Source organism: Aptenodytes patagonicus, chromosome 3, assembly GCF_965638725.1.
Source record: "Aptenodytes patagonicus chromosome 3, bAptPat1.pri.cur, whole genome shotgun sequence".
In the NCBI taxonomy this organism is placed as follows: Eukaryota; Metazoa; Chordata; class Aves; order Sphenisciformes; family Spheniscidae; genus Aptenodytes; species Aptenodytes patagonicus.
Window position 1 is genome coordinate 26,173,150 of NC_134951.1, and position 13,474 is coordinate 26,186,623.

The following is a 13,474-nucleotide window of genomic DNA, read 5'->3' on the forward strand; positions in this document are numbered from 1 at the left end:
CAATTTCATGATAAAGTTACACAAATTAATAATTTCAAAAATTTAGGAAACTAAACAACAGATGTTAATTAATCTGGGTATTGTTATAACACCACACCTGTAGTCTTCTAATTGAACAAAGAATATCTAAAAACATACTGCAAGTTTTCAGTGAGAAATAACAAAAGAAACATGAAGGCTTTAAAAAAAGACAGCACAGAGCTATTCTTGGAAATGTGTAGAGAAAGAAGAGTTGGTGCATAGCTTGCTCTGTTCCCACTGTGACCTTGCTATGTGAGTGTTTTCCTCCAAGGTTGTTCTTAAGCCAGCTGCTCTGCCTAAAGCTCTACTGCTAAATAAAGCACGGACAAGGGTGAGCTTGAGCACTGGATCTCCAACTACCCATACTGCATAAGCTTTAGCATGCTTCCTGGTGATGCCTACCGGCATCTCTGAGATGCTGCATGGTCATGATTCAGGGTACAGCAAGCACCAGAGACCATTCCCAATAGACTGGATGGACAAGACTGCATCAAGTTTTCATCCCTGTATTCTACAAAGTCCTCCAGCATCACTCCACAGGCTTCATATCTTCAGACATACCTCACCACATCCCAGTGTTCAGTATATACTCTCAGTTTCTTGCTATGAAAACATGAATTATGGCCTGCAGCGCAGCATGCACATCAGTAACACACTGAAATAACACCTTCTTGCCCTGCCCCAAGACACATACATACAAATACACTCACATAAACACAATTTGTCTGTGGGTAAACAAGGCCCCTCGATGTTATGTGGATGTATCCTCAGGGCAAGAACACAGCCCCTGACCACATTTTATTTAGTAATACAAATGCAGTCTCAAGGTAGTTTCTGGGTTGCAGAAAACTCCACATTGTCTTTTCTGGGTCTTTATGGGAAAAAAAATAAATTGTCAGTTCCCTTTTCCCATAAGGAGTTCCCAAGCCCTGCTGTGCTGTAAGGTTCCTTCCAGCTCTGCGCATTCCAGCTTTCTCTGAGCTGGTCCTGGACTGCATTATAAAAGTTTGTCATAGGAAGGGATGCTCAGTGAAGGTGTTTTCTCCCCATTCTTACAAATGACTTTTTTTTTCTTTTTAAAGAAATACAATTTAACATACAGCAAACAGTTAACAAACAAGGCATCATCACAGTTTCCTAGATTATTTCTCACAAAAAGAGAAAGTCAGAGCTTATGAAAGCTTATGAAAGTCAGAGCCAATTTTTAAAGTTATCTTTTCCTCTTTGGTTTTTTGTCAGATGGTTACCTTACAACCCACCTTCCTTCTTTATCTGATATTGCCATGTTTGATTGTATTGTATCATAACATAGACTAGTTTTCTAATGATAAAAATATACATGTTCTGTTTGTCAGCTGCGAAATTGGAAATATTATTGTATTATGGATCAGTAAAAAGTTTTACTACATTAGACCATATGCAGGGTATTTTTGTCAACAAATAGAAAGTGGAAAAATACAAAACAAAAATGTTGTTAATAGGTAAAGAAACGACTTACATTAGAGATATAAAACTAAGTAAAGATCAAAATATGAATTATAACTCATGCCAGAACATATTTGTGTTCAAATACAAAAATAAATGATACTAATTATCAGATTAATTGCTAAGAAAATACAATAAAAAGGGAATGTGTTTTATAACTGTTTCTATTAGTCCTCTCAAAACAGTACTGTTATTTTAAGTATTGATCTGTTTACAAATAATCAACACAACAAAATTACAAATAATTCTACACAACATTGAATGGAAAAATATTTTTTAAATTGATGTCTACCAACAATACCATATTTTTACTTTTCCTTGAAAATTATTTCTCAAACTTTTAAAAGCATGTTAAAACCAATCTTTAAATTTGGAGACAGAAAGTTTCATAGGAGCTGGGCATATGGTTATGAAAAAGTGAAGAAAAAAATTTTTATCTGTGAAAAAAATTTGGATGGACTTCAAGTCTGTAAGCAGACAATGACTATGAATAGATTTATATATGCAAATATATAAATATATGTGCATAGATGTATATACATGAATATTTGTATTTATATTAATTTTATTAAATAATGCAAATGCTAGACATTGTTAAACTATCCACTTTGTCATTATTTGCTGACAATTAACTGAAAATGTGTCATTTCTTCCAGGAGAACTGTTCCATCAGGGGCAATAACCAAATAAGCTATCTTAATCATGGCCTCATATTGTGATACTCAGAAGTTCACAGGAAGTAGATTGCTGGAGATTCATGCATTTTTTGTAATATTATAATTATTCTTTATTTATGAAGAGCTTATTTAGCGTGTTCCATGTGCATTATTTTAAAATTTCGCAAAATTTAAATGAAAAGTTTTTTCTAAATGTGGCATTTAGGAAGGATCCTCAACTAGTCACAAGCTCTAGGCTTATAAGTAAAGCCACACTAGAAGACATGTAGAAGTACTCATTCAGGTGTACCATTGTCCTCAGATTACTGTAGTTTAATCCTCCTCAGAGGATTTGTTTTCTTCTTTTTGAAGATTAAGTTGCAGTTATGAAAGGTCGTAATGTCACTGAAGGAGAACCCCTACATAAGGATTTAAGGTAGATTACTCAGTTAAATCTGTAGTTTGAATTTATTGTACTTTGTTAATTTTAACTTTCCTGAGCATGTCCCTGCAGACATAACTTAACGTACATTTTCAACAAGGAAAAAAATAAAGGGAACTCTTATTCCTAGGGTTTTATCATTGGCTTTGATCAAAAGAACGCCAGTTTTTATAACTGGGTGTATCTTAAGAACAAGAATATATTCTTTATATATTATAACAATAAATACAAGTTAAGCTAAATTATTTTAAAGTTTTATGCAAAACATACAGAATTAATTTTGTAGTATGCAATGTATTTTAATACACATACAAGAAAACCAAAATATGAAAATTTTGGGGTAAATTTTGAGGTGAGAGAATATTCAAATCCTTTGAAACTATATTAATACATGAAATGCACTTCATATATCTATAAATGAATATACATGTATTTTTAAAACTTTAGAAATGGCTGCCATAAAGACTTAACTGGAAACAAGATTTTGTGTACAGTGTCTTTTTAGGGTCAAACAAACATGTTTTTTCAGCTTGTCATGAGAATGTAGGTTTAATATTTTTTTTATTTCTCAAATTACTCTGTGTTGTTTCATAAAAAGAACTAGTAGTATTTTTACACTATGCATTTATATACACAGAAAATACTGTGACAGTCAAAGTCTGACTCAGCACAAGATTATCTTGGATCATTCACATCTTAAATACAAAGTGTTTTATTCATTTTTTGAATTTTTGGTGGCTTAGAAAAAATATTTTTTTTCCTACGGTTCTAGATAAATATTTGCTTCAAGAAAAATTACAATAATATTGCATTTTGTTTTACAGAAGCAAATTAAGTATGTAGCAAGATTTTTAAAACAATGCCTTCTTTAGAGTTTATTGACTTCAGTGATAACTTATCACTTTTAACAGCTTATTCACACATTTCTTCAGAAGGATATACTTAAATAAAACATCAATGTTAGAATTTGTGGACTTGGCAATGTTAGGTTAATGGTTGGACTTGATGATCCTAAGGGTCTTTTCCAACCTAAACGGTTCTATGATTCTATGAATATAGTCCAAGGTGTATCAGCCATCACATAATTTAAACAATTATTTCGTTATTGCTGCAAAAAGGATGGTTACTTAAAGTAGCATAGACAGGAAAATAAAACTTAAACTAAGTGGCACCACTGGGGAAACAATATGAAAAGCTGACTTATTGCTCATTTAAAATCGTGTTTGTTTTTTATAACCAAAATGCAGGTGTCATGCATCAAAAGGCTTCAAAACTAAAGGACAATATAATTCTTATGACTTGATCCTTCTAGTGAAAAAATAGAGAAAACTGTCACAAAAATCAAATATTTTTATAAGAATTTATCATAGTATTGCTCAAAAGAAAAACTCATAACATCCTATCTGTTGCTGTCTAGCTGTGATGTATCTTTCTTTCAGACCATCATTTCCAGAAACTTTACAAATTCTGGAGGATGCTTAAGAATGCTAAACAATCTCAGTTGTAGATTTTAAAAAGACACTCTGAGTATTTCACCACTTTCTGAAATACATAAGGCAAATTAGTAAAGTAGAATTATTTTGGCTTAAAAGATTGAAAGGACTATCTTCTTAGGTAATGTAGGTCGACAGCTAAGTTCATAGTACATACACTGTGGCATTTTCTATATTAAAAACAAGTATCAAAAAGACAGCAAAGGGAGAAATTTTTAACTGGTAAAAAGCTATTGCAAATTTCCATTTACTTAAAATGATTAAGTTGTTCTATCAGACTTTCGACTGAGCTGTATCTGCTAAGAAGCAAAGACTGGGATTTCTCTTTCAAAAACTGAGATTCAACTCTGTTCAGTTCCATTGTTTGGGTTTTTTTTTCAGTGGAAGGAACAAAGTACAAAGAAACACCTGCCAGGACTAAAAACAAACAAACAAACAAACAAACAAAACTCTCCAAAAGATCAGTTAATGCTTACATTTAATTCTCACGTATATCTTATTAGAAACTTATTAGAAAATGCCAGTTTTATTTTTAAAATTTGTTGCTATTGACTCTTTAAGAAAAATCATCAAATGTTAATGTTTTTTTAAAAATATGGGCATGATAAACTTTTAACTAAAGTTTAATTAGAATCTGGAAATAACATTTATGTTGAAGTCAAACATACTGAATAATTAACCTGGATGAAAAGCTATATAACATTTTACTTTTCTATAATACAATAAAAATAACTGAGCTGTTTTGTACATGGAATGTGTTTAATTAAGATGTCAAAGAAACTTGGCTAGAAGAATAATCTTCACTGGCTGAGCTAATACATAACAATTCTCTCTTATTCAGAGACAACATGTTATTGTTTCAATGTATAATATTTTTATGCAAAGAGGCAAACAAAGGCTTTCAACTCATGATAAGTTTTAACTTGTTGAGTCAATTGCTGAAAAGATATGAATGCACATATGCCTAATCAGTCAGACACAGCTGCAATCTGGAGGGGAAGGAAGAGGGAAGCTTCCCAGACACAGACATGTCATGTAACTAAGAAAGAATACATGTGCTGTATACTGGCTGTACCAAAACAAATTTTAAATGTTGAGAGTGTTTAGATTTTTTTTATTTTTTTGCTTTTTAAATTCTGAAGTTTAAATAATGGAGCACATTAATAAAGATATTCCTCAATGAAATCAGAAAATTAAAAATGTACACAGATATCAGGTCAGTAAACCACACTATTTTTAACATACACGTTCTTTTCCGGCATATTGAGAATCTCCATTATTAGCACAAAATAATGCATTACATTAAAGGTTATAGTGGAAGAAGCTAATACATTGCTTAAACATTATAATTGAACAGCTATATGTTAATCTGTAAACTGATTGAGAATAACAGATATTGGTTGTATGTCCGTGGAGCTCAATTGAGCATAATGATATCAAGACCTGTTGAAGACTCTGAAATGTGCTTTTATAAAATAAAAATACGACATTAGAAGCAGACTTATGCAATTAATATAAAAATAAAAAAGGCATAAAATGCATTTACTTAACAAATTTGTACTCAAACAATCTGGACCTTTTGGTTTTGTTATTTTGTTAATTTAGGAGGGAGAAGGAGAGTTATGTGGTGTTACATGCTTACCCTTTTTTATACTCTTCACTAAGCCTTATTGTTATTTGCAATTGTTTAATAAAGGATAGTGGCATAGATGGAAATTTGATCTTACCCGCTACAGCCTGCTAATATATAAATATGCAATACACTCAACCAATTAAAGCATATCACCATGATGTTATGTTCATCAAGTACATGTGTATTTTCTAGATGGAAAGTGGATTCTGTCTGCCACCCCAACCGTTATACAAAACTCAGGCAAAGATATTCTTCACTATTAAGAATTACTTTAAAACTGTTGCAGTAATTATCAGTGATTTAGCATGCTTATTTTCACTCTATTAGTAACCTATTGATGATACTATTTATTCCTTGAAAGAAAACTCAAGGATGATGAAACCTAGAAATGCCTGCTGTAGACTTAACTGAACAACATACTCTAAAAAGGTCAGGTAACAATATAGGAAAGCTTCCTTATGTGAAAATGATTGATAATATGTTGTGCTGGAAATTAAGTAACTGACATTTGCCCATCCACAGAACTAACCTGCACTGTGTGGTACTACAAACAGATTCATTCATACAATATTATGATGAAACTCTCTGACAGTTCTACACAGAACCAAATAGCTTTAACGTGAAAATTTTCACATAAAATATGAAATCTATGTATTGTCTGTCCTCCAAAAGCACACACTTAAATAATTTGTCTGAATTGTAATATAGGAACAAAACATAAAAAGAAAACTTAATATATATGAAATAGATGAAAGAAAGAGAAAAGCTTAGAGTAAAATAGGAAGCTCCAAGTTTTCCTTGAATGACTTATGAGTGGTTTTCTTTCCAAGCTTTACACTGTACATAATGATTTCCCTGAATGCATGTCTAATTGTGAGAGTCCTAAAAAAGCCTAATTCCATTAATTTCTTTCAGCACAGGTTTTATCAAATCTTTGAGCAATAACAAAGTTTTATATCAATATTGGTAGTGCAATGGCATTTATAAGCTAGTTGTGTGTTTGCAAAAAAACTGCACTGATTTAAGGTTTACTAAGTACTATAGCTGTATGCAAAAAGACAGCTGACATTTATCTGAGCAACTGAAATACGTTTTTGAAAGTATTTTTCTACTAGTCTCAGGAGGAAAGAAGTATCTTCTTCCAAACAACATCATAATGAAGAGCTTAAAGCTTTACTGCTCAGTTGAGCATTGATACAAATTAAGGTTGTAAACTTGACATTTTCAGCTGCTTGCAGGGGCTGATATACTTCCTGACATCTCCAAGAATTCTTAATAACTTCAAATTATATAAAATGCTCAGGATTATATCACTGAGTCACCAGATTTCTTCTATAACACTGTTATGAACTAAAGGATGGGCTAGTGAAATAACTTCATTAGTTTATATAATCACGTAAAGGCATGAATAAAAAGTGAGTTCTAAACAGGCTATGAAACAGATGTTATATTGGTTATCAAGAAGTCTGGAAGTCAAAAGATTCAATATTTTTATCAGACTGACAAGTTTACAGGCTTGAATGGGAGAAAAATCTCAAGCTTAATAAAATTCTAAAATGTTCACACCTAAAAGTTCAAGCTGACTGTCATCTGCTTCTATGTCAGTGTGGTACAGCTGATGGGAACACAAGCACGGAAGCAGCCTAATGATCAGCTGGCTGCACAATCCACCTTGGACCTTAACAGCCATAAAGCGCTTATTTTCAGATGTGGCGCACCCATGACATAAGTGGAATAAGTCAAACTAAGGCACATTATTCACCTTATCATTCTTTTTTTTGGCTGCGACTCTAGGCCCTATCAGGAAGGTGTCCAGGGCTAACTTCGTGACCTGACATCATTGTTTGATATTGTTACAAGGTACAATATCATATTGCTATATTACGTTATCCTGATCTGGATATGCATGACAATGACTATGTCTATCTCATCCATGTAACAGGTAAATGTATGCTTGGACCTATATTAAGAAATGGTATAAACCAATTCTTTCTCTTGATTAAAATCTGCCTAAATACCACATCAGATCACAAGTTGCTGGGCAAGTTTGGGCATGAGCGATGTTCACTTGTGGTCAAACACAAGCAAAATGCAGCTCAAGAGGAAAACTAATTTAAAAAAAAAAGTGCATGATTTAAGAATTACTTTAATGTAAAATTCTTTACCTATTGTATCTAAAAAGTGTCCCTGCTTTAGCCCATGACCAGCAACAGATTGCAAGAAAAGTTTCCTTGTAAAAATATAGACTTAGCATGTCATTGGTAGAAATACACTTTGTCTGTTGGTGTTACAAGATTAACCTGTGACCTCAAAATGGTGGTATGTTGATATTAATATTGTTTTCATCCTTAGGATTACATTTTATGCACAATATCTCTATTTAAGTGTCCTGGTTTTGGCTGGAATAGAGTTAATTTTCTTTCTAGTAGCTGGCATAGTGCTGTGGTTTGCATTTAGCATGAGAATAATGTGATAACACACTGATGTTTTAGTTGTTGCTAAGCAGTGTTTATACTAAGTCAAGGACTTTTCAGCTTCCCATACTCTGCCAGCAAAGAGGTGCACAAGAAACTGGGAGGGGGCATAGCTGGGACAGTTGCCCCAAACTGACCAAAGGGATATTCCATACCATATGATGTCATGCTCAGTATATAAACTGAGGGGACTTGGCCAGAGGGCAGTGATCATGGCTTGGGGACTGACTGGGTGTCAGTCAGTGGGTGGTGAGTGGTTGCATCACTTGTTTTTTTTTTTCTTTCCCTGGTTTTTTGTGTTTGTTTCTCTCTCTCTCTCTTGTTGTTGTTTTACTTTCCATTACCATTTATTTGTTTATTATTATTGTTGTTATTATTATTATTCTATTATTTCAAGTATTAAACTGTTCTGATCTCAACCCACAAGTTTTCTTACTTTTGCTCTTCCGCTTCTCTCCCCCATCCCACTGGCGGGGGGGAGGGTGAGCGAGTGGCTGTGTGGTGCTTAGTTGCCAACTGGAGTCAAACCACAACATTAAGTGTATGTGTCATGTTGTTCTTTATATATACATTAATAAAAAAAAAAAAAAAATCAGACAGGTTTTAGAGTCATTGCATGGCAGGACTGGAATTTTAGTTAGAGCTCAAAAAATTTTCTTTCAATAGTTTACTCATTTAAAATAAGTACTTTTGGTCAACCTAAACCAATTTAATCAGAGTGCTCAGAAGATACCAGGCCCTGTTCTAACGTATATTTAAAACTTATTCAGACTGAAGCAACTTCAACAAGGTAGACTGGCAATAACCTTCAACAAGATTACCATTCAGCATGGTTATGTTATTCTTCCAGGAGGTGACATATGAGGATTTCAGATATGTCCTTTGTATGGAGAAATACACTGAAATCTTTCATAACCTTACTAAATACCCAGGTAAAAGAAAAAAATATATTAGAGACATAACTAGAACTTACAGTCCAGTCTTTTAATTCCTTTACTTTCTAAACATGTCTATGCTGAAATTCTGAAAACTGTCTTAATGACAACCTAAATCTGTTATTTTTTACTCTGAATAAATTTCCTTTTAATTTTTTTAGTTTTGTAACAAAACTTGAAAATTTTATCTTTAACAGCCCTCTCTACACAAGTAACTACATACACAAGTATTCACTGAGAAATGGTAGAGTTTTTTATTACAAAATCTCAGCTATGAAATACATAGTGTCACTAATTTCTCTATGTCTACAGCAGAAGACAACATACATTTTAGTGACATTAACTATGTATAATAGCATATTTTGCTTTCCTTCTCTTTACTTAATTACGATGTGTGGAGTGAAACCTGGTCATGCTGGCTTCAGTAAGGAAAATTGTCATGGATTATAATGGAAAGAGGATTTCAGTACAGATCCTTTGATATACTTAGGTGTGGTATTACCACATATCCCTTTCTTCAAGGACAGAACAATTTACATTTCTGGCCTTTTCACAGAAACGGTAGATGCTTTCAGAGAATTCTTTCAGAAAGGTATTGAACCATTCTCTTAAGATGTCTGGAATGGAAGACTTTCAGATACAGTCTATAGAATAGCTTTTTAAGAAAAGCAATCTTAGGTGCAGATTATTCTTCAGCATTTTAAATTTTTTAATATGGGTTAATAGCTTTCTGTTTTAGCAATAATAATATGGTTCTAATATGGTTTAGAAAGTTTAACATCAAAGTTAAGGTTGCCTGTAGCATGTTGCATTTTACTTACTAATAATGTACTTACATATGGGTAACATTTAAATTATTTTTGTCTTTATAATACATGACAACTGATGATGACTTATAGAAAAAATATCAAGACAACTATTGTATTTTCTAACATAGTAGCTGTTTATCAGCTTTGTCAAGTTAAGCTAATCTCAACATTAGTTTTACCATCTATGTTTCCATAGCTCACCTTCCATTGCATCCAGTGATACAGGTACAGTGTTATTCCTCTGTATTCAAAACTATTACTAGTAACTATTTCTTGAGGACCTGTGTCTGACATCTTTCTGTGGATTCAACTATTGGAGAGCTGCATTGTACAGTCCAAGAAGCCTGACTAATTAGGCAGACTATAGAACTTTTCTTAAAGTAAATATCAACTGTATTCAAAATCAAGAAATTTGAGTAATAAGAATAAAAGAATATAGATAGCACTACATATTTCTGACATTAAGATGTTTCTGAAGGTAAGCCAAAGAAGAGGCATAAGAATACGGAAAGAATTGTTCCTCCTTTAATCCCTTAGCCAAACTGTAAACAGAATTAAATTTACTACTCGTATACAAAATGTGATGCATGTCAGTTCATTTACAGGCATCATCTCATGCCATTTTTTAGGTGGACATACTAATGTACAATAGGTGAATTGCATCATCAAAATGCTTCTCTATTTCATAATTAAAGTGAGACAAAGGTCAGCTAAAGTAACAATTTTCTATAAACTGCAATCAGTCTATGACACTTTGTAAATATTAGTATGAAAAATGATTGTACTATAATAGATACAAAGTCAAGATTCAGTTGGTCAATAGTAAAATATTGCACAAGAGGGTGAGGATTCATGTTCTAATCCTGAGCAAAACTCCGACTTCTTGGTAAAAAAATACTCAAATAAAGATGCTCTTTACTTTGTCTCTATGGACCATGTATAAGCCATCAAAGCCTGCAATTCGCTTTCTTTTTAACTAACTGCAATCACAAAGACAGTGTCTTTGAGGTCACATGTCACAATCCATTAACTTTCTCATAATTAAAATGAGGTTCTATTTTTGGACAGGTTCTTTGACTGTTAAACAAAGGGGAAACAGAATCATTGAGGTGTCTTATGACAGCATAGAGTTTTAAGATTTTACACTTGGCCTAAAGCAAGAGACATGTTGAGAGTGAAGATGGATAAAAGTTTTGTCAACAGTAAAAGAAGATGAGAAAATTCTAATAAAACTAATGAGAGCATTGAGGTAAAACAGAAAAAAGTTATAATTCACCTTCATATTAAGACATTTACTACACTTCTGAGATTGTAAACATTTCACATTTTACAATTTTGGAATTAATTTCCAAAACTACAAAAACACAGAAGGACTCACAATTGGTTGTAAAACAAGACTGAAAGCCAGAATCCAACTGTCAAAAGATAACAATATATTTCATAACAGAGATGCCACTACTACTGCAAAATTCACAGTGTATACTTCAGGTATTTTCACAAAGTCCGCAGAAGTAAGAGGTTGAACCCCATAAATTAAATAAGTTATCTTTGATAAGTTAGATAAATACAGAAATGAAAACAGACAACTTTAGAAATACCAGAAAGAGAAATGATAGCAGAAAAATAACTCAGCATATAGATTTAGATTTTTGAACTTTTTCATAGAGGTACGATGAGATAAAGTTCATAATTTTGGATTGAGGAAAAAATGCAAAGTATCAGATGCATAACTTGTACCAATACTCTCTTCCACTATATACTCACTATTTCTACTTTATGTAATTCACAAATGGATTCTATAAAGAAAATATAGTCTTAATAAACATGGTCCCTAGAAATGACACAAGTGAAAAAAGATGAAACTGTGAAAGAAGGGATGAGAAGAGGTGGGATTAACTTAAATAAAGGATATGTCATTGCCCTCAGGCAACACAACACACTTGAGCTGTGTAACTGTATAGGCTGAATGTGTTGCACAATGTCTTAAGATACCTTAATGTCTTAGCCATAGTAATGCTACGGGCCTGCATCTGTTTTTCTGACTCACAGCTCTGTAACATCTCACTTAAGCAATTGTGATAATGTTTCAAAAGCCTCTGTGATGGTGCTTTTTCCTTGTTGTTCTCATATTGTTATTCTCATGGTCATGGACCTGCAAATCCCAGTAGTGTTGCTATGGAGGACTCTCATGGGAAACGATTGCCACCGTCATGAGAATCACCCCTTCTTTTCCCCTTCTCCTTACTTCTTGTTTTGTAGAGTTCAGTTCACATTAAAGAAAACCAAAACAAGGTGCATAAAAAAGTAGATAATAGTAATTTACTCAATAAATATTATCCAACAATATATGCACACAGAAACTTAACAATCTATGAATGTACAACACTTGACCTAATTAGCATACTTCAATCAGTACCCTGAGTGGGAATAACCAATGATGAGTTTGAGTGAGTCCCAAAGAAAAGTATATAGTACTAGAGAAAAATAATGGTGAAAATATAATCGTAATCACCATCATCATCACCACCTGCTTCAATGGAGAGACCACCTGTAGAAGGATACTGGTGTGGAGAACCAACACTAGGTTTCCTGGCTGATCACTGGGGAGCATTTTCCCTACCTGTTCCTTTCATCATTAGAGTTCACAATAAGCTATCAGCCACAAACACCACTTATAAAAACCTACACAGGCAAGCCTGTCTTAATGTCCTTAGTGCAATAAATGCATAATTTACTAAACTAAACTTTTCATTCTTTATTTTGCCTATTTTAGTGTGGAAGCAGTAAGGTGACTACAGGTGAAATGAAACATTTAGATAGGGTGCTTTAGTTTATGGCAAATGTTTAGGGAGAACTCCCACTCTTCTAATTAAGTTACTTTCAGTTAGTGAACAGTGAACAGTCTCAATGTTTTGCAGCATCTTTTGTACAAAAGTATTTTGACAAAATTACTATCAAATCATTTTCACCATATGTGCCCATAAGAAACTATTGAAAATAGTATTAACTGGTTTTGCCATCCTTAAGGTGAACTAATTAACATGGAAATTAACCAAAAGTGATACCATATGTTAATAAGCAAGAGCTCTTTCTATCTGCAGGTCTATGCAACCTATTTAAATGGAAAGTTTCAATACGTGCATACATACTAACAGATATCAGGTATTTTTTACTAGAATGAATCAACTTCAGAAAGTATCAAACCGAAGCTCACAGTAAAGAAAAATTGAAGATGCTTATGTTGCCAAAGTTCTCATCTCTTTGAGACAGAAGCAACACAAATGAGGCTAGGGTAATTTAGATCACTTTTTTTGAGTTAAATTTCCACAATTTTATACATCTTCTTAATTTCCACAATCATATACAATATATCTGTGCTGTTGTTTTTGTTACATATTAATTTTGACTTAGGTCTGTGAAGATTCTTGGTGAGGCATGAAAACAAGTTTTGTAACTACTCCTATAAAGTCTGAGAAAACTAATCATAATTTTCAAATAATGTTCAATATAAGGAATTACACAGGTT

The 13,474-nt window shown here is 32.9% G+C and overlaps 1 protein-coding gene across 1 annotated transcript in view; it reads right to left on the reverse strand.

The window, feature by feature from the left end:
- CSMD1 (CUB and Sushi multiple domains 1) overlaps positions 1 to 13,474 on the reverse strand; it is a 1,284,461-nt gene that overhangs the window by 351,562 nt on the left and 919,425 nt on the right. The gene's annotated exons all lie outside the window — the stretch shown is intronic.